The sequence below is a fragment of the Taudactylus pleione genome, unplaced genomic scaffold, assembly GCF_031769625.1.
Source record: "Taudactylus pleione unplaced genomic scaffold, aTauple2 ptg000740l, whole genome shotgun sequence".
Taxonomy (NCBI): Eukaryota; Metazoa; Chordata; class Amphibia; order Anura; family Myobatrachidae; genus Taudactylus; species Taudactylus pleione.
In genome coordinates this window covers 1,454,466-1,481,940 of record NW_028285142.1, presented here as the reverse complement: position 1 = coordinate 1,481,940, position 27,475 = coordinate 1,454,466, and the positions used below count along the sequence as shown (strand labels likewise).

Here is a 27,475-nt window from a genome sequence, read left to right as displayed (position 1 = left end):
CAGTCTCTTAACTACATTCCGGCTACAACAGGCTAACACCCCCTTCAGATGGCATCAGCTGCGGGGGCCAGTGTCCGGTGTGCTTCACTTTCTGGAAGTTGGTAAATCTGACAGCATTGTATCCCCCCATTTATATTTATTGATAAATGGGCCCCAGCAGAGAACTGACGCACCATATGACAATGGGAGCAGCAGGAACAGGACACGCTGCTGCGCAAAGCAAGAGAAAAATCTGTTCAGGTTCTCAAACAAAGTGCAATGATGCAGTATTGTATTAGGCTTAAGGATTGTATATGTAGAGTGACATTTGAGGTTAAGAACTGCTTGTGTAAAGTGCATAACATTGCATGTCTGCGGAGAGCCAGCGGACGGTGGGGGAGAGTCAGTTCCTGCTGACAGTCAGAAGGGACGCACTGTTGCGGTACAGAAACTTGATGACCTTTTCCTTTTTGAGGCGTAAGGTTGTTTAACACAAAAAGGACCTACAGATGTGTCCATATACATCCTTTGTGTGCTACGAGTTGCGCTACACATAACGCCGGAGCTCAGTGTGACTAGATGGCGTCTTATTTGCACAGTGATGTGAATATCTAGCTTCTGCTGATTAAAATGATATGCGACATGCCTATGTTCTGTGTGCGACTGCCGGTGTATCTGCCTGCATAATGCTACGTTACACCCGCAGACGCACAGAACATAGGCATGCTGCATATCATTTTAATCAGCAGAAGCTAGATATTCACATCACTGCGCAAATAAGATACATTTGAACGTGTTCCCCAATGTTTTTTATTTGTGGGTTCTTGTAATTTCTTACATAAATTTCTTCCACTTTAAAATACTTTCATGAAGTTATATTCTTCCAGGAGATGTTATTTCTCAGAAAAGAATGAAAATCAAGAAAAACGGATTTACTGTAATACTATCATGACTTATAAATGGTAATTTATTCCAATGTTGTGCTCACATTTGATAATATTAAAGCTTGCATATATCACCATATCCAAGTATTACACTATGGGCCTGATTCAGACCCGCTCGCAAGTGGGTTGATGTTTGCCCCTGGCGTGCGCCGCGTCCGGCGTGCGCATGCGCGAGACCCAGCGAGCGACTGAAGTTCAGTCGTTCCGGGGCTGCTACAAGATGGGGCAGCTGTCTATGTTGATTAACGGCTCGCCCCGTTTTGTAGGCGGGTAGGGGGGGGGGTTGAGCAAACGCAGGCGTTCCCAAAGGAATGCCTGGCGTTTGTGGGCGGCCCTACTGACATCACTAGTGATGTCAGTAGTGGACTTCCTGCTCTATTAGAGCAGGAAGTCCACTCGGGCTTGCGTGGGCCGAGACCCTACCACAGGGTGTCGTCGCAAGCCCGATGGTAACCCACAGCTTTGCGAGCGGGCATGGAGGCAAAAAAAAAACACGCCCATCAGACCTGCGAGTGGTTTTGAATCGGGCCCTATATCCATTTACTACAAGAACCCACATATAAAAAAAAACTTTGGGGAACACTACTGTTTTGTTGTGATTATTATTTGAGTGTGGTGAAGGCTTTATTCTGTGTTACACAGGTAACTTGGTACTTTATGTTTTGCGCACTTTGGAGCTAACTTTTATTGAAAATATACATTTGAAGGCAAAAAGTTGCACGATAAGATGCTCGACGCTACCGGGTCACACCACGTTATGGCGTGACTAGAAGTGCTGTTTAACGCGTAAGGAGGCTAGATGCATGAGGACACATCTGTAGTTTTGCACTCAGAACTAGCCCTATATTATTACAGTTTGCGCCATCATGTTGCACTTTGATGTTAAAGTTGCATTTTTTTGGCACATTCTAAGTTGTCACATGTAATAAAGGCAGTCCCGATGTCCCCTCACTCTTATGATTAATATAAGCCATGCATTAGGGAAAATTAGGCATTATTCTGGGAGCAACTCAGAAAGGTGTATTATAGTGACTGGAATGATATCACAGTGATAGGATGTGGAGACCAACTTGACTATTACACTTTCCATAGTGACTCATCCACTCCCAGGCTGCAGCACTTTGTGTATGGGGTCCCCTGTGTGTGTCACTGTCCTCAGCTCTATCCACCTCCCCACTCCCAGGCTGCAGCACTGTGTGTATGGGGTCCCCTGTGTGTGTCACTCTCCTCAGCTCTATCCACCTCCTCACTCCCAGGCTGCAGCACTGTGTGTATGAGGTTCCCTGTGTGTGTCACTCTCCTCAGCTCTATCCACCTCCCCACTCCCAGGCTGCAGCACTTTGTGTATGAGGTCCCCTGTGTGTGTCACTCTCTTCAGCTCTATCCACCTCCCCACTCCCAGGCTGCAGCACTGTGTGTATGAGGTCCCCTGTGTGTGTCACTCTCCTCAGCTCTATCCACCTCCCCACTCCCAGGCTGCAGCACTTTGTGTATGAGGTCCCCTGTGTGTGTCACTCTCTTCAGCTCTATCCGCCTCCCCACTCCCAGGCTGCAGCACTGTGTGTATGAGGTCCCCTGTGTGTGTCACTCTCTTCAGCTCTATCCGCCTCCCCACTCCCAGGCTGCAGCACTTTGTGTATGATGTCCCCTGTGTGTGTCACTCTCTTCAGCTCTATCCACCTCCCCACTCCCAGGCTGCAGCACTTTGTGTATGAGGTCCCCTGTGTGTGTCACTCTCTTCAGCTCTATCTGCCTCCCCACTCCCAGGCTGCAGCACTGTGTGTATGAGGTCCCCTGTGTGTGTCACTCTCTTCAGCTCTATCCACCTCCCCACTCCCAGGCTGCAGCACTTTGTGTATTGGGTCCCCTGTGTGTGTCACTCTCTTCAGCTCTATCCACCTCCCCACTCCCAGGCTGCAGCACTTTGTGTATGAGGTTCCCTGTGTGTGTCACTGTCCTCAGCTCTATCCGCCTCCCCACTCCCAGGCTGCAGCACTTTGTGTCTGAGGTCCCCTGTGTGTGTCACTCTCCTCAGCTCTATCCACCTCCCCACTCCCAGGCTGCAGCACTTTGTGTCTGAGGTCCCCTGTGTGTGTCACTCTCCTCAGCTCTATCCACCTCCCCACTCCCAGGCTGCAGCACTTTGTGTATGATGTCCCCTGTGTGTGTCACTCTCCTCAGCTCTATCCACCTCCCCACTCCCAGGCTGCAGCACTTTGTGTGTGAGGTCCCCTGTGTGTGTCACTCTCTTCAGCTCTATCCACCTCCCCACTCCCAGGCTGCAGCACTTTGTGTATGAGGTCCCCTGTGTGTGTCACTCTCTTCAGCTCTATCCACCTCCCCACTCCCAGGCTGCAGCACTTTGTGTATTGGGTCCCCTGTGTGTGTCACTCTCTTCAGCTCTATCCACCTCCCCACTCCCAGGCTGCAGCACTTTGTGTATGAGGTTCCCTGTGTGTGTCACTGTCCTCAGCTCTATCCGCCTCCCCACTCCCAGGCTGCAGCACTTTGTGTCTGAGGTCCCCTGTGTGTGTCACTCTCCTCAGCTCTATCCACCTCCCCACTCCCAGGCTGCAGCACTTTGTGTCTGAGGTCCCCTGTGTGTGTCACTCTCCTCAGCTCTATCCACCTCCCCACTCCCAGGCTGCAGCACTTTGTGTATGATGTCCCCTGTGTGTGTCACTCTCCTCAGCTCTATCCACCTCCCCACTCCCAGGCTGCAGCACTTTGTGTGTGAGGTCCCCTGTGTGTGTCACTCTCTTCAGCTCTATCCACCTCCCCACTCCCAGGCTGCAGCACTTTGTGTATGAGGTCCCCTGTGTGTGTCACTGTCCTCAGCTCTATCCACCTCCCCACTCCCAGGCTGCAGCACTTTGTGTATGAGGTCCCCTGTGTGTGTCACTCTCTTCAGCTCTATCCGCCTCCCCACTCCCAGGCTGCAGCACTGTGTGTATGAGGTCCCCTGTGTGTGTCACTCTCTTCAGCTCTATCCGCCTCCCCACTACCAGGCTGCAGCACTGTGTGTATGAGGTCCCCTGTGTGTGTCACTCTCCTCAGCTCTATCCACCTCCCCACTCCCAGGCTGCAGCACTTTGTGTGTGAGGTCCCCTGTGTGTGTCACTCTCTTCAGCTCTATCTACCTCCCCACTCCCAGGCTGCAGCACTTTGTGTCTGAGGTCCCCTGTGTGTGTCACTCTCTTCTGCTCTATCCGCCTCCCCACTCCCAGGCTGCAGCACTTTGTGTATGAGGTCCCCTGTGTGTGTCACTCTCTTCAGCTCTATCCGCCTCCCCACTCCCAGGCTGCAGCACTTTGTGTATGGGGTCCCCTGTGTGTGTCACTCTCCTCAGCTCTATCCACCTCCCCACTCCCAGGCTGCAGCACTTTGTGTGTGAGGTCCCCTGTGTGTGTCACTCTCCTCAGCTCTATCCACCTCCCCACTCCCAGGCTGCAGCACTTTGTGTGTGAGGTCCCCTGTGTGTGTCACTCTCCTCAGCTCTATCCGCCTCCCCACTCCCAGGCTGCAGCACTTTGTGTATGAGGTCCCCTGTGTGTGTCACTCTCCTCAGCTCTATCCGCCTCCCCACTCCCAGGCTGCAGCACTTTGTGTATGAGGTCCCCTGTGTGTGTCACTCTCCTCAGCTCTATCCGCCTCCCCACTCCCAGGCTGCAGCACTTTGTGTATGAGGTCTCCTGTGTGTGTCACTCTCCTCAGCTCTATCCACCTCCCCACTCCCAGGCTGCAGCACTGTGTGTATGAGGTCCCCTGTGTGTGTCACTCTCCTCAGCTCTATCCACCTCCCCACTCCCAGGCTGCAGCACTTTGTGTATGAGGTCCCCTGTGTGTGTCACTCTCCTCAGCTCTATCCACCTCACCACTCCCAGGCTGCAGCACTGTGTGTATGAGGTCCCCTGTGTGTGTCACTCTCCTCAGCTCTATCCACCTCCCCACTCCCAGGCTGCAGCACTTTGTGTATGAGGTCCCCTGTGTGTGTCACTCTCCTCAGCTCTATCCACCTCCCCACTCCCAGGCTGCAGCACTTTGTGTATGAGGTCCCCTGTGTGTGTCACTCTCCTCAGCTCTATCCGCCTCCCCACTCCCAGGCTGCAGCACTTTGTGTATGAGGTCCCCTGTGTGTGTCACAGTTGGAGTGTGGAGGAAAATGTTGTCATTAAGATTAGATTCTACCCGTCTTCCGGGGACAAGGTGACTGCAGGGGGGAAATTTGTTGCATGCGTGTTGGAGATGTACACACGTGTCATGTTATGTTATAGAGTGTAGAGAACACAATGCAGTAGATGGGGGAGAGCACCGCCATTAGCATGGGGGAGATTAGCCACAGAATGGAGATTGTACACGTCTCGGAACGTTACTGATGTGTTTGAGGTTAATTGAGGTTAAATGAGGTCAATGTTGTGTGATTTTATGGCAGGAGGCGAAAGGTGCAGCAATATACATGGGAGTCATTACATAAGGGCTTACCTAGGGATATGTATATACACCTTGCTCTCTGTACATTTTGTAAATGCTGAGGTATTAATAATGATAATAATAAGTCATTTACGTGTTAACTTAATTTGCAGGAATAGTAAATATAAATGAACCATAGAAAAAAATAAAATTCTGTTTTCCGTATAAACTAATTTTAATACTTCAAAAGCAAAAAGCATTTTGTTGACAAAATATTTCTCCTGCTGTCAGTTTTCCAAACTTAGAGAAGTGAGAAGTGCAATATATTCTGACATCTATGAAAATGTCCCTGGAATAGCGGAAAGCTCAGGGGCAAATCAATCCCGCGCCGCCTTTCCAAAACGAAAGGGTCCGTTCAATAAGCGTCTTGTGTCTGCTAAGGATGATTTTATGTATCAGACTCCTATCCTATGTGGAGACTGCCCTCTAAATGCAAGGTCAGGTATAAAGTTTATATGTTTATATGCGATTCTGGTAATAGAACTATTGTATCTAACTTGTTTCCTTTTTCTTTAACGTCTCTTTATTAAGTTTTTATTTTAAAACAATATATATATTAAAAAAAGAAACAGATGCTGTAAAAACAACAACAACCACTAATGCCACTACAGCCTGTCCTTACCCCAAAGCTCCTGTACTCCTCTTACACGATAATGCTGGACTTCTCGTGAAGTGAAACACAAAGGGGCCTATTTATCTTATTTTATGCATCGTTAAGGATGATTTTCTGTATCTGCTCATTGAGAAAATCACCTGCTGATGCAATCTGTCACCATATACAGGCTGTGTTTGAAAAAAGACACTAGCTGATTGGTTGGTAGTTTATCACTCTCTGATTTATCACTTTCCAGAGCTTAGTACATCTGCCCCAAGTTACCTTGGTGGTCCTGGCCCTCAGCAGGAAGAGTTAAATTCCACTTCACCAGGCCAGTCCCTAGGGATATCTGCGAGCCTGACCTTGCTCGCCGGATCACACAGCGCAGCTGAAAGCCCAGGCCAGGGACGTACGTTGCATTTGATGCACAAAACATAAATTATGAATTTTTTTATTACTAACGGTCACTTGTATAGCGCCAGCATATTCTGTTGTGCTTTACAATAGGGAACAAAACACTAATAAAACAGGACTGGATAATGACAGACAGACAAAGGGGTAAGAGGGCCCTGCTCACAAGCTATAGTTAATAAAGAGTTAAAAATAGATTACATTTTAAAAAATGAACATAAATTTAAAAAGATATTGCCAAATGATATAAAAAAAGACTTTTCAAATAATAATAATAATAATAATAATAAAAAAAATTAAATTTCATTTTCTTTTATTGTGTCCACCCTGAGATCCTGAGATGGCGATAACAGAAGACGGATTGCGGCGGTACTTGTGCTTGCTTTGCCTGAGGAGCTGGTAACAGAAGGACCTAGTGAATCTTGTCATCAGCAAGGGTCATCGTGGCACCTCCATGCCGTGTGCAGAGTGTATTTTCCTACAGATAGGGTTCAGACTTCTGCACAGCTGGGATAAACTTTTCATAGAGCATAGAGCTAATGGGAGTTTCCGCAGGGCTAATGGGAGTTTCTGTAGCGCTAATGGGGTGTCCGTAGGGCTAATGGGAGTTTCCGTATATGAGTTACCTTTCGGCTAATGGGAGTTTCCGTATATGAGTTACCTTTCGGCTAATGGGAGTTTTCGTGGGGAAAATGGGAGTAGCCTAACAGTTAATGGGAGTGCCTGTAGGGCTAAGGGGAGTTTCCGAAGTGCTAATGGGGTGTCCGTAGGGCTAATGGGAGGTTCCTTAGGGCTAATGGGAGTTTCTGTAGGGCTAAGGGAAGTTCCTGTAGGGTTAATGGGAGTTTTTGGAAGGCTAATGCAAGTGTCCGTAGGGCTAATGGGAATTTTCGTAGGGCTAATGGGAGTTTCTGTAGGGCTAATAGAAGATCCCAAAGGGCTAATGCGAGTGCCCGTAGGGCTAATGGGAGTTTCTGAGGCACTATGGGAGTTTCTGTAGGGTTAATGGGAGGTTGTGTAGAGCTATTGAGAGTTTCTGTATGACTAATGGGAGTTTCCGTAGAGCTAATGGGAGTTTCCGTGTATGAGTTACTTTACGGCTAATGGGAGTTGTCGTTGGGCTAATGGGAGTAGCCTAACAGTTAATGGGAGTGTAATGGAGTTTCCGTAGAACTAATGGGAGTTTCTGTAGAGCTAATGGGAGTTTCTGTAGGGCTAATGGGAGTTTCCATAGGGCTAATGGGAGTATCTCTAGGGCTAAGGCGAGTTTCCATTGGGCTAATGGGAATGGGAATTTCCGTCAGGCTAATGTGAAGTGTTCGTAGGACTAATGGGAGTTTCCATAGAGCTAATGCGAGTTTCCTTAGGACTAATGGGAGTTTCCATAAGGCCAATGGGAGTTTCCGTAGGGCCAATGGGAATGGTAATGGGAATTTCCATCGGGCTAATGTGAGTGTCCTTAGGACTAATGGGAGTTTCCATAGAGCTAATGCGAGTTTCCTTAGGGCTAATGGGAGTTTCTGTAGGGCTAACAGAAGTTCCTGTAGTGCTAATGGGAGTTTCCGTAGAGGTAATGCGAGTGTCCATAGTGCTAATGGGAATTTCCGTAGGGCTAATGGGAGTTTCCGTAGGGCTAATGGGAGTTTCCAAAGGGCTAATGGAAGTTTCCAAAGGGCTAATGCGAGTGTCAATAGGGCTAATGGGAGTTTCTGATGCACTAATGGGAGTTTTTGTAGGGTTAATGGGAGTTTGCGTATAGCTAATGGGAGTTTCTGTATGGCTAATGGGAGTTTCTCTATAGAGCTAATGGGAGTTTCCATATAAGAGTTACCTTAGGGCTAATGGGAGTTTCTGAGGCACTTTGGGAGTTTCTGTAGGGTTAATGGGAGGTTGCGTAGAGCTAATGGGAGTGTCTGTAGAGCTAATGAGAGTTTCCGTAGAGCTAATGCGAGTTTCCAAAGGGCTAAAGTGAGTTTTCAAAGGGCTAATGGGAGTAGCCAGACAGTTAATGGGAGTGTCTGTAGGGCTAATGGGAGTGTCTGTAGGGCTAATGGGAGTGTCTGTAGGGCTAATGAAGTTTCTGTAGGACTAATGGGAATTTCCGTAGGGCTAATGCAAGTGTCTGTAGGGCTAATGGGGTGTCTGTAGGGCTAATGGAGTTTTCGTAGGGCTAATAGGAGTAGCCAGACAGTTAAAGGGAGTGTCTGTAGTGCTAATGGGGTGTCTGTAGGGCTAATGGGAGTAGCCAAACAGTTAATGGATGTCAAAAGATTCATTAGAAACAGGTTTCTCTCTTCCGTAAATACGACTCAGAATAGCGCAGAACTCCAGCTGCAGTTCCTCCGCCCGAAAGGCCCATTTCGCTTATAGTGAGGTCCGACTCGGAGTCGCCTGGATACATGTCTAAACGTGTCTATGCGCATGCCCCGCGTGATAAAACTCACTATTTGCCAACATGAGAGGAGATCCTTCCGACTCAGAAAGGCGCCAGGAGTGTCAGATACCCCCTGATTGGCTGCCATGTCTGTATGAGGTAACTTACATTGGGGAAGATTTAGTAGAAGTACACAAGTTGCAGAACCACATGTGTGTTGTACAGATAATGTGCGCATTTATCATAAATAAACCAGCCGTATATACACCCCACTGAATGCGTACAGTACATAAGTCTCTATTCTTCATGTAATGTTCCTGTCTATGGGAAAGGGATCAGTTCACATTCATATGAAGTACCAGGGGCCAAAGTGTAATAGTGAGAGAGGTTACTGCTAAACTCTGACATTTTCTCACCCTATTACGATTGGCCCCAGAGAAACTCATGTGTGATAAAGTATTGTAGTGACCCTTCTGGAATCGTGCAGTAATTATATATAAATGAGTTTTTTAGACTTAATGGGTCATGTTATTATATATGTATAGAATGAAGTATATACTAACCTATCAGTTGTGGATGTATGGTACTATTGCAATGGAAGCAGAGATCTGGCTCCTGCCACTTCCTACTAATCTCACGGATTCAGCGTACTGCGCATGCGCCAAAGAAAAATCAGCTGCTGCGCACGTGCCGGATTAGTTAGCCGCACTTGGACGGAGATCGCTAGCGCGTGAAATGGGAGTTTCTGGGTGGTGATCATGTAATCGCTCAGAACTCTTCTGTCTGGGAGGAGTGCCATGTGTGTCAGCTGACTTCCGTGCTCGGGCGCAGTGGGCGGGCAGAGATAGGACGTCTGTGTCAGCCAGAGCTCTTGTTCCCTGCATGGGCCCTGTGTAAGTCCCTATACGAATGATGGCAGCTGCGGAGGTAAGGACAGTGGGTGGGATAGGCTTCCACATGCAGCCACACAGAGATGCCTCAGACTCAGAGCCAGGCTTTCTGTGTGCCAGCTTGCAGACACAGGGCCTCCCTTAGAGTTGGCATATGCCAGTTTCTCTGCATTAGGTTCTCGCTTCCGTACTGCACATGTGTACGCGATATTTGTGTAGATTTCTGTATATGGTGGGCCTGATTCAGACCCACTCGCTAAGATGCATACTCTCGCTGCTGCCGATGGTATGCAATGTGTATGCATTGTGCGCATGTGTATACCTTAGCGAAAGTTCACAACGCACTCGCTCGCTGCACGTAGACAGCCCAGCAGAGTGAGTGACAGGGGCTGGCCATTAAAAACGGGGGAGTGGAGGTGCAAACGCAGGCGTACCTGAGCATCTCAATGGCGTGTTAGAGGCGTGCATAATTATAAGACAGCGTCATAGTACACGTCACCTGGCTGGTTTTTACACTGAAGTTCTCGCAGTGCTTGTGGCAGGGTATAGTCATAGCACTACGGACACTTGCATTAGCCCTATAGCATCTGATGTTACCCAGTGTACCGATGGCTGCATACACTTCCTGGACATGACGTGCACAAGTGGGCGTCTTAAAACAGGCTGGTGGGTGTCTGCATGCACTATGTGATCGCTCTGGGCGTGCTAATGCATTGCTGTGCGGTAGCACTGCCTACGCAATTTGCATACACATCGTGCGAGCGGCTCTGAATCAGGCCCAGTGTCCCTTGTGCCTGGAGAGGCAAGGGCAGGAGTAAGCTGAGTACAGGGAGGGCGTCCTCATATTAGTGCGCCATACTTACACTTACCTGCGTCCCTATATAAGCCTCTCAGGAGGCATTCTCTCCGAGTGCTGGAGCAGAGATATGTGATACCAATAACGGCCATCAGCAGCACTGAATGAGTATTGATCTCTCCACTTCATTAATTTGCAACATGACTATATTATGTCAAGTTGCAGCCATTCACATCACTTAGATGTCACTTCAGTTCCCAATAGGTTTGTAAAGGGGTAATCAGTGGGAATGCCATGGTAATAGGGGTAACCAATGGGAATGCCACTGTAATGGGGTCACCAATGGGTCTGTCACTGTAAAGGGGTCACCAATGGGTCTGTCACTGTAAAGGTCACCAATGGGTCTGTCACTGCAGAGGGGTCACCAATGGGTCTGTCACTGTAAAGGGGTCACCAATGGGTCTGTCACTGTAAAGGGGTCACCAATGGGTCTGTCACTGCAAAGGGGTCACCAATGGGTCTGTCACTGTAAAGGGGTCACTAATGGGTCTGTCACTGTAAAGGGGTCACCAATGGGTCTGTCACTGTAAACGGTCACCAATGGGTCTGTCACTGCAAAGGGGTCATCAATGGGTCTGTCACTGCAAAGGGGTCACCAATGGGTCTGTCACTGTAAACGGTCACCAATGGGTCTGTCACTGTAAAGGGGTCATCAATGGGTATGTCACTGCAAAGGGGTCACCAATGAGTCTGTCACTGTAAAGGGGTCACCAATGGGTCTGTCACTGTAAAGGGGTCACCTAATGGGTCTGTCACTGTAAATGGTCACCAATGGGTCTGTCACTGTAAACGGTCACCAGTGGGTCTGTCACTGTAAAGGGGTCACCAATGGGTCTGTCACTGTAAAGGGCTGTTTAATTGGTCATGTTTGCAGGCCATGGTTTTGGTGCAATCCTTCCCTTAGAAGAGAGCAGTGCTAATTGCTGAGTAATGGTGCATTCACACTATTTCTTTCCTGTCGTGAGAAGTGTTTACCAAGATGGCAATGTCTTCATCCACGGAGAATGTGTCGTCCCTTACCCAAATGTCATGACCTTATCTGTCACCAGGTCTAAACCTAATCAAACACATATAGGATATTCTAGAACGGGCCATAACTACCAGTTGGCCAGGATGGCACACAAGACAGGTGTGATGGAGAGAGGTGGCACTTCTCGGCAACTCACTAAGTGTTACCCCTGGTGGGCCTGTTACCACCTGACACCTGAGAAGACTCTCCACAAATTACCCCAGTCTTGCCTTTTGGCTCGAGCTCCGTCCCAGAGGATCCCTGTGGCCCAGAACTGCAGTGACCTTTTAGTTAGTGAAGTCCTTCACTTTGCTAGAGGTGCTCGTACTCCTAGATGCGGTACTGTTCTAGGACGACGGCCGAGACTGCAGTTTCCACCTCCTTCTACCAGGCTCCAGTTGATTAACTTTCTGGAATAACAGAGCTGCGACCATCCTGCGCAATTCCAGACATTGGTAGACTTTATGCCTCGCACAGACCGTATGTGGTGGCCCAACACCTTTTTAAGGGGCTTTATAATAGTGTCTTCAATGTTTGCTCACTACCGGTTGATATAGTTGATCTATTACTTGATGAGAAGATTTGGTGCAGATATGATAAAACATCCAGTATTCAGCCCTACATGGAGATTTTCCAGTATGTAATGCAGAACGGTCAGTCATTCTGTAGGAGCAGACTGTTGTGAATCCCATCTCATGTAGAACTTGTGTATACGCTGGAGCCAGCCCAGGGAAGAATGCGCCTGGCAGCCCACATCGTCATTTACAGAACAAGCTAGACGATGTCTCCCCACTCTTGTTTATATCTTCCTTAATTACCATTTATAGGAAGGGTTCTCTCTGCTTATCCCCTTCTGCGCTGCCTACAAAATCCAAACTCTTTGCTCTGCATGTTCAGCATAAGGAATTCTGCAACCAACGCATTTACAGTTATCAGTGAAGTAGACTGTAAAATTCATAAAAGTGTCTACACTTCAAGAAGCCGGCCGTGCGCCTGTCTCCATCACATATTCATGCAGATTATTGTTATTGTGCCATGAATTCTTCATACAAACTCAATTAGTTAAGAACACTCTTAATACGAACACAGAATCTAATGTGAGCAGACCGGTCTCTATAGGTTGCGCTTATTTCAGTCATTCATGCAACATTCAGCAGCTTATAGCAAAAATAGATTTTTGTTGGGACTAAGATGGGGAACATGGACGTAAAGTCTACAGCTGAGGTGTTGTTGTGACCACCCACAGCTTTAGCCCCCCCGGCCTGCCTACCAAACGGGGCGGCCCTTTTGGATGCGAGCACCGGAGCGGACAATTTCTCGCTCGCGCACTGCCTGGCCATCGACCCGCTTGCGAGCGGGTCTGAATCAGGCCCACTGCTTACAGAGTTCCGCCAAGTGTGATCCTGGCACTCGCTGAGGACCGTTTAGTAGCAATGGCAGACCCTTCATCCTGGGAATCCGGTTAGGCGTGCGCAGGGGACGCACAGAGTAAGGCCTAGCTGCATGTGAAAAGACTTACAGGAGCAGTGCCGTATGGAGGTGTGTCAGCGAAGGATTGGGTATCGGTGTGGATAATGTGCGCATTTCTGCCTGACCTAGGAACGTACTTGCATGAGTTGGGACAAAACGCAGGGAAAACTTACACATTTTATTCACAATCCTGGCAGCCAATGAATGGACTCCAAAATCACAACTGCCGGCTAATTTGGGCCAATAAGTGGGGGAGATCATTATATATTTCACCAATCAGAAATATTCTTAAATTGTTTTAACATTTTATAATAAAGAAATATGACATGAGTGTAAGAGATGATTAGTTGAGGGGGGCAGGGATAGCTGTGTGCTGCTTGGGAGGACAATGGGAAAGACATGAGGTCTGTATTAGGGTTCTCTGTCACGCCACCAGAGAAGGGGAAGGAACAGAGCTTGTTGCCTTTTATACCTGGTAATATCCCCTTTTACACTAACCCAATTCATTGTCATTTCTGGCGCTGGATGTGGTCATTTGTCATGTAACGCATAATGAAATGCAGACCCCTGGCACAGAATTAGTGCCTCATGCAGACGCCGTCTTGGAGCACCGTCACCTATACTGGGCGACTTTTAGTTGCTCCCCTGTGGGAGAAGGCCAGAGAGGAGATGGGAGCTGACCATTTTGGAAGTGGTGACAGTTTCTTTGTGAGTTTGTGGGGAAGGGGCCAAGCTAAACTAACATGAATTGTGTAATTAGCCCGCCCCCTCCATAGGGATCTGCAAATCCCGTTATTATCTTCCAATCTTCCCAATTCACTAGAAAGTAGGCGGGATGCAAAGATACACACACTTTTCCAGTGTGCGGGGAACTACCCGAAATAATGGTGAGTCTCCTGCACTTTCTTTATCCTTTTTTATATGGCGTCACAAGGGGTCTGCAGTGCCTTACATAGGGCATAAACAGAAGCAGCGCACATCTAGCAATAATAAAGAGCAAAGACTTACAGTGTGAAACATTGCACAGCTATATAAACATTCCTGCACATTCAGCCATATTACCCATGTAGGCAGCGTCAGCAGCTGAACCCAAAGGTTTGGTGCCACTGTTGGCAGTGCAGAGACATGATAGTATATGTGATGGTAGGAAAAGCACATGAAGGCAGATGGCTCTGCTCGTGAGAGCTTACAATCTATAAGGGAGTGTCAGACAAGGGTGACACAGAGGGGAGAGACAATTAGTGAAGAGCATTGAGCGGTGGGCTAGGATGAGCGCTTACACTCTATAGAGGATTGTCAGACTGAGGTGACATGGGAGAGACAGTGAGGGAGGAGCATAGAGCAGTGGGTTAGGATGAGAGCTTACACCCTATAGGGGAGGGGCAGACAGACAGGGGTGACACAGAGGGGAGAGACAGTGAGGGAGGAGCATAGAGTAGTGGGTTAGGATGAGAGCTTACACTCTATATGTGAGAGGCAGACAGACAGGGTGACACAGAGGGGAGAGACAGTGAGGGAGGAGCATAGAGCGGTGGGTTAGGATGAGAGCTTACGCTCTATAGGGGAGAGGGACAGACAGACAGGGGTGACACAGAGGTGAGAGACAGTGAGGGAGGAGCATAGAGCAGTGTGTTAGGGTGAGCGCTTACACTCTATAGGGGAGGGGCCAACAGACAGGGGTGACACAGAGGGGGGAGAGTGTGAGGGAGGAGGATAGAGCGGTGGTTTAGGATGAGAGCTTACACTCTATAGGGGAGATACAGATATGGGTGACACAGAGGGGAGAGACAGTGAGGCAGGAGCATAGAGCAATGGCTTAGGATGAGAGCTTACACTCTATAGGGGAGGGGCCAACAGACAGGGGTGACACAGAGGGGGGAGAGTGTGAGGGAGGAGCATAGAGCGGTGGGTTAGGATGAGAGCTTACACTCTATAGGGGAGATACAGACGTGGGTGACACAGAGGGGGGAGAGTGTGAGGGAGGAGCATAGAGCGGTGGGTTAGGATGAGAGCGTACACTCTATAGGGGAGGGGCAGATAGACAGGGGTGACACAGAGGGGAGAAACAGTGAGGGAGGAGCATAGAGTAGTGGGTTAGGATGAGAGCTTACACTCTATAGGGGAGGGGCAGATAGACAGGGGTGACACAGAGGGGAGAGACAGTGAGGGAGGAGCATAGAGCAATGGGTTAGGATGAGAGCTTACACTCTATAGGGGAGGGGCAGATAGACAGGGGTGACACAGAGGGTAGAGACAGTGAGGGAGGAGCATAGAGCAGTGTGTTGGGGTGAGAGCTTACACTCTATAGGGGAAGGACAGACAGACAGGGGTGACACAGAGGGGAGAGACAGTGAGGGAGGAGCTTAGAGCAGTGTGTTAGGGTGAGAACTTACACTCTATAGGTTGAGGAGCCAACGGACAGGGGTGACACAGAGGGGGGAGAGAGTGAGGGAGGAGCATAGAACGGTGGGTTAGGATGAGAGCTTACACTCTATAGGGGAGATACAGACATGGGTGACACAGAGGGGAGAGACAGTGAGGGAGGAGCATAGAGCGGTGGGATAGGATGAGAGCTTACACTATAGGTGAGGGGCAGATAGACAGGGGTGACACAGAGGGGAGAGACAATTAGTGAAGAGCATTGAGCGGTGGGCTAGGATGAGCGCTTACGCTCTATAGAGGATTGTCAGACTGAGGTGACATGGGAGAGACAGTGACGGGTGACATGGGGGAGAGACAGTGAGTGAGGAGCATAGAGCGGTGGGTTAGGATGAGAGCTTACACTCTATAGGAGAGAGATAGACAGACAGGGGTGACACAGAGGGGACAGACAATGAGGGAGGAGCATAGAGCGGTGGGTTAGGATGAGAGCTTACACTCTATAGGGGAGGGGCAGATAGATAGGGGTGACACAGAGGACAGACAATGAGGGAGGAGCATAGAGTGATGGGTTAGGATGAGACATAATTACATTTCTTCTTTATTTACAAAAGACAAAATATACAAAGATAACTGCACTCCATACCGTGTCCAATCTGTTTCCTCTGATGTGGGCAATATATGCAGAAAGTGTATCATCCTCATACATACAGGGGAGGGGGTTACAGATGGGAGTATGAGGTACATTATAGCATTAGCATGTTGCATTTCTGCATTGATAATAAATTGGGTATTAGTGACAAATTCCGTCCATGTCTTTGCTAAGTGCACCATGCAAAATGTATCCGCTGCTTTGTTCCTCCTCTGCCGGGATCCCAAATAAACGAGGGAAATAATCCCAACACTTGTCCCAATGTCAGCGTAGGGACGGCCGAGGTAGCGTGTAACAAATCTGCGCAGTAATAGCTGATGATTAAGGAGATGACAGGAGCCCGTGTATCATCGCACAGTGAAGGACATCTTACAGCAGCGCTTCATTACCTTGGCGTGAAATACACTTACTGTATTGTAACTCATTACACTGTATTTACCCCGAGGCTTCGCCCAGCACAGTCACTGACATGTTTTATTAAGACTGTAACATGACCAGATCATATACAGAGACATAGGGCCTGGATATACAGCTTGTGCGAGCGGCCTGGAGATGGTCGCGATTACCGCGACCATCGGGCTTGTGACGAGATCCTGTGGTAGGATCTCGGCTCCCGCAAGCCCGTGGACTTCCTGCTCATTACTGGTGATGTCAGTAGGGCCGCCCACAAACACCAGGCGTTCCTAAGGGAACGCCTGCGTTTGCCTAATCACCCCCCAGGGGCTCCCCGCCTACAAAACAGGGCGAACTGTCACTCACCATCGACAGCCACCCCGTCTTGTAGCGAGCCCCGGGGCGACTGAACTTCAGTCGCTCGCTGGGGCTCGTGCATGTGCACGCCGGAGGCAGTGCATGCGGAGGGGGCAAACATTGACCCGCTTGCGAGCGCTGTGCGCTCGTGAGCGGGTCTGAATCAGGCCCATAGTTAGGCTCAGCTCTCATTACATAGAATACAGTTTATTTGATAAATTCATCACTGACAACTACAAATGTGATGAGCTCAGTCTGCTGCCCCTGATGTCAGGTTATAGGAATTCCTGCTTGTTAGAGGCCAGCATCTGATACTCGTGCGTTTCTATATATTGGGCCTGAGGCCCTTGCAGCGTTGTCTATTGGCGCTCGCCTGTCTGCGACTTTATGCAAATGGCGCTACAAATTCCTTCCCTGGCGCACATCTGTGCGGGCGGCTGTGCCAGGACTGAGATGCCCGCTAGCAGCAGCTTTGCGCGCTGTAATACCGATTATTGCATCCTTAGACGCCACCATGGAAATGGCCCTGACACGCCTGCGTTTTGGCCAGAACTCCCCATAACCACCCACGTAACGGTCTCTTCCTGTCAATCAATCATGAGTGAATCTTCACAATGTGCGCAAACGCAATTCATCCGCAGCGCGTGCACAATGTGGCTGGGACGCATACACAGACTACCGATGAACGCTCAACTACATGAACATGAGAATAGTGTTCAGCTCTGAATCAGGCCCTCAGTACAGACACAATCGGGACCCATGTGCGCTCCACTGCGTCCGACATCAGCAGAGCGCCCTCCTCTGAGTCGGCACCATTACAGGATTTGTACAGGAAGGTTTCCATATGTATGTGCTTACAACAAAACATGCAACATGTAACTGTATGTAGTCAGAATTCTGACATAGAGTTTTAGGCTACAATTAGGGTTTTTGGGAATGATTCACTACGGATCGCAATACTGCGTACACGCCCAGTTCAACTGCGATAGCAATGCAAACCCAGCACAACATAAGGACGCCCACTTTACCTTACACACATCCGTAATGTTTAGCAGAATAGAGAAACCATTGGTAACAGTGAGTACCATCGCAGCCTCACGTACACTTGCACAAGCCCTGACCTTACTCAGAAATTGCTAACAACCACCCACGCTATGAGACCTCACACTGCATATAGCATCACAGTGGCTAATGTATGCACACCCCTGCAACAGCATGCGAATGCACTGGCACGCCTGCGTTCGGCCGACCACCCCCCATTACCACCCACAGGCGGCACTTCCTGTTAATCACTCTGCGATGGGTCTGCGTAGCCACTGCAATCACAGTCCCCATCGCTGTGGCTGGTTAACGCAAGCACACTGCAATCGGCAGATTGCATGCGTATTCGCAGTTGCGTACGGTGGTGAATCAGGCCCAGTGTTGGGTTAGTCTGCAATTAGGGTTAGTGTTGGGTTAGTCTGCAATTAGGGTTAGTGTTGGGTTAGTCTGCAATTAGGGTTAGTGTTGGGTTAGTCTGCAATTAGGGTTAGTGTTGGGTTAGTCTGTAATTAGGCTTAGTGTTGGGTTAGTCTGTAATTAGGGCTAGTGTTGGGTTAGTCTGTAATTAGGGCTAGTGTTGGGTTAGACTATAATTAGGGTTAGTGTTGGGTTATTCTGTAATTAGGATTAGTGTTGGGTTAGTCTGCAATTAGGGTTAGTGTTGGGTTAGTCTGTAATTAGGGTTAGTGTTGGGTTAGGCTGTAATTAGGGCTAGTGTTGGGTTAGTCTGTAATTAGGGTTAGTGTTGGGTTATTCTGTAATTAGGAATAGTGTTGGGTTAGACTATAATTAGGGTTAGTGTTGGGTTATTCTGTAATTAGGATTAGTGTTGGGTTAGTCTGCAATTAGGGTTAGTGTTGGGTTAGTCTATAATTAGGGTCAGTGTTGGGTTAGTCTGTAATTAGGGTCAGTGTTGGGTTAGTCTATAATTAGGCTTAGTGTTGGGTTAGGCTGCGATTAGGGTTAGTGTTGGGTTAGTCTGTAATTAGGCTTAGTGTTGGGTTAGTCTGTAATTAGGGTTAGTGTTGGGTTAGTCTGTAATTAGGGTTAGTGTTGGGTTAGGCTGTAATTAGGGCTAGTGTTGGGTTAGTCTGTAATTAGGGTTAGTGTTGGGTTAGTCTGTAATTAGGGTTAGTGTTGGGTTATTCTGTAATTAGGGTCAGTGTTGGGTTAGTCTGTAATTAGGGTCAGTGTTGGGTTAGTCTATAATTAGGGTTAGTGTTGGGTTAGTCTGTAATTAGGGTTAGTGGTGGGTTATTCTGTAATTAGGGTTAGTGGTGGGTTAGTCTATAATTAGGGTTAGTGTTGGGTTAGTCTGCAATTAGGGTTAGTGTTGGGTTAGTCTGCAATTAGGGTTAGTGTTGGGTTAGTCTGTAATTAGGGTTAGTGTTGGGTTAGTCTGTAATTAGGATTAGTGTTGGGTTAGTCTGCAATTAGGGTTAGTGTTGGGTTAGTCTGTAATTAGGATTAGTGTTGGGTTAGGCTGCAATTAGGATTAGTGTTGGGTTAGTCTATAATTAGGGTTAGTGTTGGGTTAGTCTGTAATTAGGTTTAGTGTTGGGTTAGGCTGCAATTAGGATTAGTGTTGGGTTAGTCTATAATTAGGGTTAGTGTTGGGTTAGTCTGTAATTAGGGCTAGTGTTGGGTTAGTCTGTAATTAGGGTCAGTGTTGGGTTAGTCTGTAATTAGGGTCAGTGTTGGGTTAGTCTGTAATTAGGGTCAGTGTTGGGTTATTCTGCAATTAGGGTTAGTGTTGGGTTAGTCTGTAATTAGGGCTAGTGTTGGGTTATTCTGTAATTAGGGTTAGTGTTGGGTTAGTCTGTAATTAGGGTTAGTGGTGGGTTAGTCTGTAATTAGGGTTAGTGTTGGGTTAGTCTGTAATTAGGGTTAGTGTTGGGTTAGTCTGTAATTAGGGTTAGTGGTGGGTTAGTCTATAATTAGGGTTAGTGTTGGGTTAGTCTGTAATTAGGGTTAGTGGTGGGTTAGTCTATAATTAGGGTTAGTGTTGGGTTAGTCTGCAATTAGGGTTAGTGTTGGGTTAGTCTGCAATTAGGGTTAATGTTAGGTTAGTCTGCAGTTAGGGTTAGTGTTGGGTTACTCTGTAATTAGGTTTAGTTTTCGGTTATTTTGTAATTAGGGTTAGTGTTGGGTTAGTCTGTAATTAGGATTAGTGTTGGGTTATTCTGTAATTAGGGTTAGTGTTGGGTTAGTCTATAATTAGGGTTAGTGTTGGGTTAGTCTGTAATTAGTGTTAGTGTTGGGTTAGTCTGTAATTAGGGTTAGTGTTGGGTTAGTCTGTAATTAGGGTTAGTGTTGGGTTAGTCTGTAATTAGGATTAGTGTTGGGTTATTCTGTAATTAGGGTTAGTGTTGGGTTAGTCTGTAATTAGGGTTAGTGTTGGGTTAGTCTATAATTAGGGTTAGTGTTGGGTTAGTCTGTAATTAGGATTAGTGTTGGGTTAGTCTGTAATTAGGGTTAGTGGTGGGTTAGTCTATAATTAGGGTTAGTGTTGGGTTAGTCTGTAATTAGGATTAGTGTTGGGTTATTCTGTAATTAGGGTTAGTGTTGGGTTAGTCTGTAATTAGGGTTAGTGGTGGGTTAGTCTATAATTAGGATTAGTGTTGGGTTAGACTATAATTAGGGTTAGTGTTGGGTTAATCTGTAATTAGGGTTAGTGTTGGGTTAGTCTGTAATTAGGGTTAGTGTTGGGTTAGGATCAGGCATAGAGTAACAGGCATAGGCTTATATTGTTGATAATCTGAATACTCTGAATGACGTCATATTGTACCACACCCAATATAACACTTTGGAGCAAATTTATTAATCAACAGTTTTTAGGCCCAATAATAATTTTTATCTTGGCCATCAGAAATGATGTATTGTCAGGATGTATTTAAAAACACATGCAGGGGTTCCCATAGGAGCTCGTCCCTGCGACGTGTAAAGTAATCACTAATTACAACGTCCCGAGATGACATTTAACTAAACTATTACATTCCAAAAATGAGAGTATGAAGTAGAAAATGATTAGGTCTAATTAGTGTACGGGGTCTGTGTTCTGCCTCAGTGCCGCCAGATAAACAGCGATGTCTCCTGTATTACCAGGACCATGGCCAGGACTGTCACTGCGGATTGTGTAAACGTCGCAGAAAGTAAGATTGCTATAAATGAACGATGAGTAGGCCCAATAGATGGCCGGTGATTGGCCGCCTTCTCACGATAACAATGCTCTTAGTTACATAGGAGAGCGCGAGGCAACAATGGATGATCTATTACCTTGTCATTTACTCCTTGCTGCAAACGGTGTTGCCAGATTGTGGGATTTATCCCATATTGCAGGACTTTCATGGCATATCCATTGGACACCAAATACAGCCTCGCTGTCAGCCTCTGTGTTTTTATTCTTAGAGCCACCGTACGGATGTTACATTTCCATTTACACAGTGGGGAAAGCCGGGAGTTTAGGTGTCCCGGGGAGGGTTTGCCCAGGATGTGGGACTTTGAGTGCAAAAACCTGGCCAGTCCCGGGCACACAGGTCAGAGGGTCACCCTATGTGTAATGATGATTGCTCCCTGCAGAAGACTGATACTGTTATATGTAACATGATTACACTGCAACTTTCAGACTTGTTTGGGTGGGAAGGACGTACGCTGAAGGCTTTGACTGGAATAGATGGATTATGAAGCTCTGCAGATTCGGCGATGTTCTGCAGAACGCAGAACCCAGACCGCGACCCCAGAGGATTGCCATATTCTATAGAGAAATATACTTTTTGCATCAAATATATTTTTAACGTCCCTAAAATGTCCTTTGGGAGATGAACGTTGGGAATCTGTGCACTAAGAGTGAATAAGAGCCACTGACATTAGCAAAGCAGTGACATTAAAATGTTGTGACATTAAAATGACTTTGTGTGTGATAGATTGTGCAGTCAGGAACCAGAAGGCCGACTCCAGGCTGCAAATCTCAGCCAACCTCGACATTTATTCCTGCTAGTTCTCATCCTTATGTAACGTGTCTTCTTACACAGGAGGGAAAGAGACAGAAGAGAAGCCATGGCGCATGGTGTGAGAATGAGACAGTAGTTCCCCAGCTCCGTCCTCCAGGAGCGGCGGCAGCGCAGGCTGTATAGATCTCCTCATATGACAGGTGGCCTTGTTAGGGGTCACTGGGGACCCACCGCTGCACAGCATGGATCTGGGGACATAACGAGCTGGAGAAGTATTGAGGGGTGGAGAGGTCGGAGAAATATAGCAGCAGACAGTGAGGGTCTGTGATCAGCGAGGGAAGTAAATACATTTATCTGATGGGCTCCCTCATAGCGGTGCTGGCAGAGGCCAGGAGTTTCTGGTATCATGTACATAGCTAACAGGGCTGCAGCAAAGTATTAGACTTCATGGGGAATCTGGACAAACAGGGCCTGCACATTGCTTCTACCCACGCCTATCAGCAATTTGGTTGGTACAATCCAACTGGGTTTGATTGGCAGCAATGGAACATGTAGTCTCCCGATGGCCCCGGGTCATTATATGGCAATAGGGGAGCAGGGCAGGAAGTGGCATGGGACAAAGACCCGATTGGCAGCAGCGCATAAGATAATGACTGTGACTGGGCACCGGCCGGGCTCGGGTCCTGCTTCAGCAGGAGGAGGATGCTGTGATATTAGCAGGTGGGATACGTATTGTACCAGAGACGTATATATCACAGGGAAAGTTTCAGGAACCTTGCTGTGTCAGAGCTTCTATGTAATATCCCTGTATTGGGAGAAGATACACAGATTTCTTGCCCCATGGATAGAGTCCTCCTTTCTTATGTTATCCATAATCGTTATAGACACTCCACAAACTTATTCTCCCACATACAGTATATTAGATATTGCACAGGTTCTCAAACTCGGTCCTCGGGACCCCAAACAGTGCATGTTTTCCAGGTCTCCTCACAGAATCGCAAGTGAAATAGCTCCACCTGTGGATCTTTTAAAATGTGTCAGTGAGTAATGACTACACCTGCTCTCCTGCTGGGTGACCTGTGAAATGTGTCAGTGAGTAATGACTACATCTGTGCACCTGCTGGGTGACCTGGAAAACATGACCTGTGTGGGGTCCTGAGGACCGAGTTTGAGAACCACTGAGCTGTTGCTTCCCATTGCAAACAATTAGGTCCCCCCCCTTCTCTGTGGCTAGAACCCATATTTTGGCATGTCTCCAGCATGGAGAAAGTAACCGGTCACCTCAGCGATAGAACAGATCTTTCCAGTAAAGTTTGGACTCCTTGGCTTTTTAGGAACGCTAGGACTTGCTCCTCTCAAATCTAGATTTGTTGTTTGTAGACCCCCCCCCCATCGTTTATGCCCACCCAACTCTAATGTCCTAGGTTTCTTCCTTGTCCTGGTCTCTCTCTCGCCATAGGTATTACTTATTGCCCATGTTCCCTCGTCCCTCTCAGTTCTACCTCCACCCCATCACCGCCTCCCGTTCCTCGCTTTAAGTTTCGCTCATAACGTGGACCTTGCACTATGCATTCCATTTAGCTACTGTTTCTGTATAATGTCTATTTGTCACCGTTAAAAGTAAAAAGTTACAAAAAAAAAAAAAAACCTGAGAAAGTTCTTATATAGACCATGTATGCTGGAACCTTTCCTGAGACCTCACGTACACACAAGGTGAGTGTATCTCCTTACAGGAGTACAGGAGAACCAATCATGTTCTTATGTGAGATCATGCCCCGATTCTGACGCAGAGGACAAGATTTTAAGGCCTGGAAGCCAATGATTCGTCATATTGCAGAACCTCCTGGTTATTCAATATCTTCATTACGTCATCTCAGACTGCTTAACGTGGTAAAGTGCAGCATAGGACGCTGAATGCAGTCCTCAGAGAACCATAACCCAGTGCATGTTTTCCAGGTCGCCTCACATTTCTGAAACGATGTATCTCAATTCCAACAGCGCCTGTGTGTGTATACACTGTAATGCATGCGCCGTCTGAGTTTCTAGGGATATTCATTCATGTGCAGTAGCAAAAAGTCACTGAATGACGTGAACATCGGCTCTGGTGCGGCCCGATAACTCCCTTCCACGCAGATAGCGGCCATCTTAAAGTCTCGTTATCTCCCTGGTTGTTTTACACTAAGATATATATCTGCATCTATTTTTTGTTCTAGAGCTTATTAGAGATTATTCATTATATGTTTCTATACGTATGTACATGATGTGCAGTATAAATATGTATACAGGGGCTTGCTGACATCTATATTATACTGGTAAATGTGGTTTCCGTGTGGATCTGTCACTGCATGCTCTGAGTTATAATGTGTCTCTCAGCCATAACGTACGGTAGAGATGGACAGGGGTTCTCAATCACTGTGCATCGGGGTACCTCCTGGCAGCCATTTTGCCTTATTTGTGTCCCCAACAGTTGTAATGCAATATAATTACTGTTCAATAAGATATCCAGGTACCAATATACAGTAAGATCACGATTTTTAAAAAATGATGGAAGAATAAAATGAATGGTATAATCTGACATATTATAGTTTATGCCAGGCGGCCCCCTCTGCCCGCGCGGCCGATTCCTTCTCAGTGATCAATAACATCACAGCGCAGCGCCCGGCTCCTGGTCACTGAGGAGGAGCCGGCATTTTAGTGGCATTCCCTTCGTAGGGTGACACCCCGGTCGGCCCGTACCCCTCTCAGTGACACACTGCATACCATAGAAGGTAATATAACTCACTGTGCACTGGATGTTCTGTATAGTGATATGCTCATTGGGATAGTCACAGAAATAAAGGGGCTGTTTATAACTCAATGTCTAGTTATTCCAACAAGTAGGACATTTATAGTAGTCATATATCTATAGTACATACAGTATGAAAACTTAATTAGGAGTATTGTATAAACCTCCAGCTTAGAGCCAAATTTAATAGGGTGAGAGTTATACGTCCACGTATTGATATTTCCCCCCATCACAATAATGATGAAATAGCAGCAATGGGGCAATCACAAAGCACAGCTGCACCGTACGACGCGCGCCCTGACAGTACAGTAACTGCGCCATGGTTATGCTGGGATAAGCCTGACGTTCTTACCTGATTGTTATGGCTGTATTTATGTATTGTCATTTTAATGTGATTTAGTAAAAGTGACATTTTATATTATGGACATCACTTCACTTTCTCTTTCTTCTGTGTAATTGTATTTAATTATCAGTGACAGCGCCCCCTACCAACACGTTTAATGTCTCCAAAATGGGTGTGGATTATTATAGGACCTGTAGTTCCACGGTTGAAAGTAGCGTGAGGGGATGCGCTATTAGCAGGGTAGTGTGTAGGATATGTATACCTTTTTGTATTGTCTAAAAGTAACGTGCCGATCTTTTATCTGTCGATCTATTAACTGTCGACCTAGTTGGCATCGATCTAGGACTAGTCGATCTTGTATCTGTCGATCTATTAACTGTCGACCTAGTTGGCATCGATCTAGGACTAGTCGATCTTTGATCTGTCGATTTATTAACTGTCTACCTATTGGGCTTCGATCTCTTATTCTGTCTATTGTGATAGGATCACTGGTAAAGTGGTCTGTGGCAGGTACATTTGTCTCAGATTCCTGTCTTATGTGTTTTAAACCCCCAGGAGAAAGTCTGCAGTGTAGCAGGCTTGAGTTTCGTTTTTTTGAAAAGCCGGTTTGGGACCTGGGGGTTGTGGGTGAGAGGAGAGGGAGGGCTCCACCCACGGCCACTCCAGGTTTTGGTTCTCTTAGCCTGGTAACAGGCTTGATTGGGTTCCCACCTGAGGGTGGCCAATATAAGCCTAGTGTGTTGAGGGCTGATTGTCTCACCTGGGAGAGCAGACAGGGAGTTTGCTCAGAGACACTTGACAACCTAACTGTAAGTGCTGTGCTGTGCTTTTGTTGCTGGTGTGGGCATTAGGCCCTGCCAGGTTCTGGTAGTGAGGGAACTACCTGTGAAGTTAGTGCCCCGACAGGGCTAGGATTTACGTTTGTTTTCTTTGTGTTATTTCTGACATTGCACAATAAAGACTGGCGCCGACCAGCTTGTACTTGCATCCAGTCTGGCGTACTGTTTCCCAGCTGCTGTGTGTGAAAGTAAGGAGTCCTCTACCCAGGAGAGGGACCCCCTAACCGGACTGTGTCACACTATCTTGTTTGTTGTCGATCTACATATCGTCGATATGCTTTGTTTCCATCTTATGTTGTGTCGATCTCATGTCCGTGTCGATCCTCTGGTGGTCGATCTAGGGGTCTGGTCGATCTTTGGTTTGTCGAGCAATTGTTCCTGTCGAACTAGTTGGAGCCGATGTACTGTGGTCGATGTATGTATTGTTGATCTCAGTTAGGTCGATCAAACAACCGGATAACGTTGTATGGAATACATTACAAGAATATCCACGATCACTAAACAAGCAGTGTGGAATTTTCCCTTCAGTGATTATATTGCATTTCTGAGGTTACATACTTGTCGGGGCGCTGCGTTCTGTGTCAGGGGGAAGCTCTGGGCGTATAGATGCCCACTGTAGTCAGCTCTTTTGTGGTTTGTTGGGGATTGTCAGTGAGGCTGTGAAGGTGCCCACACACATAGCGATCTTTTACACGATTTGGCCGATTTCGACGAATTGTGATGACGAATCGGGTAAAAAAAGTACAAATCATGAGTTTATACTCACGAGCACGATGCCGATGCGCGTCCCCGCTCGTCGTACATCGCATCTTCTGATCTGCCGTGCTGTAGGGCAGATTAGCCAATTTGGGATACAATGCATTGGCTGCAAGATAGATCTTTAGTCAGATTGGACATTTTTAACTCCAAATCGTGATCACGACGGCAAGGGAGCTCCCGTGAAAGTTCATGAGGAAATTGGCCATAAAATCGTATCGTGAGGACATCGTTATGTGTGTGGGCACCTTGAGGTCGGTGGTTGATCCTGTTAGAGGCCTAATTGCTGCAGAAATAAAGTCCTTTAGAACCACTTGATACTCCATTTCTGGTACAATGAGCTCAGTCCATGATAGATGGAAGGCTTCTATACTAGGGACAGGTGTGTCACGTCACGTAGTCTTCTTTTATCAGGTGTAACATGTCCAGGAAGCCTCTGACGAGGATGTCTTACTTCTGCTGCGATATCATTGGTGCTTTGCAGCGTCGTTCTGGGAAATAATTTCCCCTCAGAGCCCCAATGCCTCCAGCTTTCTCTGAGGTCACTGAGACAGCTGCCTAGAAACTTCTCCGTGCCCTCGGTTATGTCGCCGTTTACAGCCTGGGCATCAGATATTGCATTTTTATCAGCTAATAATGAATAGTTTGCAGAAGGATTTTCTGGTTCTCTGAAGTGAGCTGGTCTCTGTCTGTGTCGGACTCGGGCGGTGGAGTTGGGAGGTTGGTTCCAGTTTTATCCTGTATGTGTAAGGGCAGAGGAGGCATCTCAAGCTGTACACACAACTATATGTACCTTTGTATTTCTCTATTATAAAGCATATCTTCTGGCACATACCACTTCCCTTTATCACCGGCTCCCAGTACATTGGGAAAAAGCCCTGCTCCTAGTCATCGCAGCACTTCAAAACTGTTTTAGAGCACGGCTGACCATTGACGGATCTACCTTTTGAGAGTCACAGGCTTTAAACCATTGGTTGGGAGA

At 47.3% G+C, this 27,475-nt stretch overlaps 1 protein-coding gene across 2 annotated transcripts in view; it reads left to right on the top strand.

Moving 5' to 3' along the window:
- CLMP (CXADR like cell adhesion molecule) overlaps positions 1–27,475 on the top strand; it is a 156,904-nt gene that overhangs the window by 26,164 nt on the left and 103,265 nt on the right. The window contains exon 1 of one of the 2 annotated variants that reach the window (XM_088457150.1): positions 25,666–25,707. The exons of the other annotated variant lie outside the window; for it this stretch is intronic. The gene's annotated coding sequence lies outside the window, so the exon portion shown is untranslated. Of the gene's footprint in view, positions 1–25,665; positions 25,708–27,475 lie in introns of those variants that run through there. 2 annotated transcript variants of the gene reach the window in all.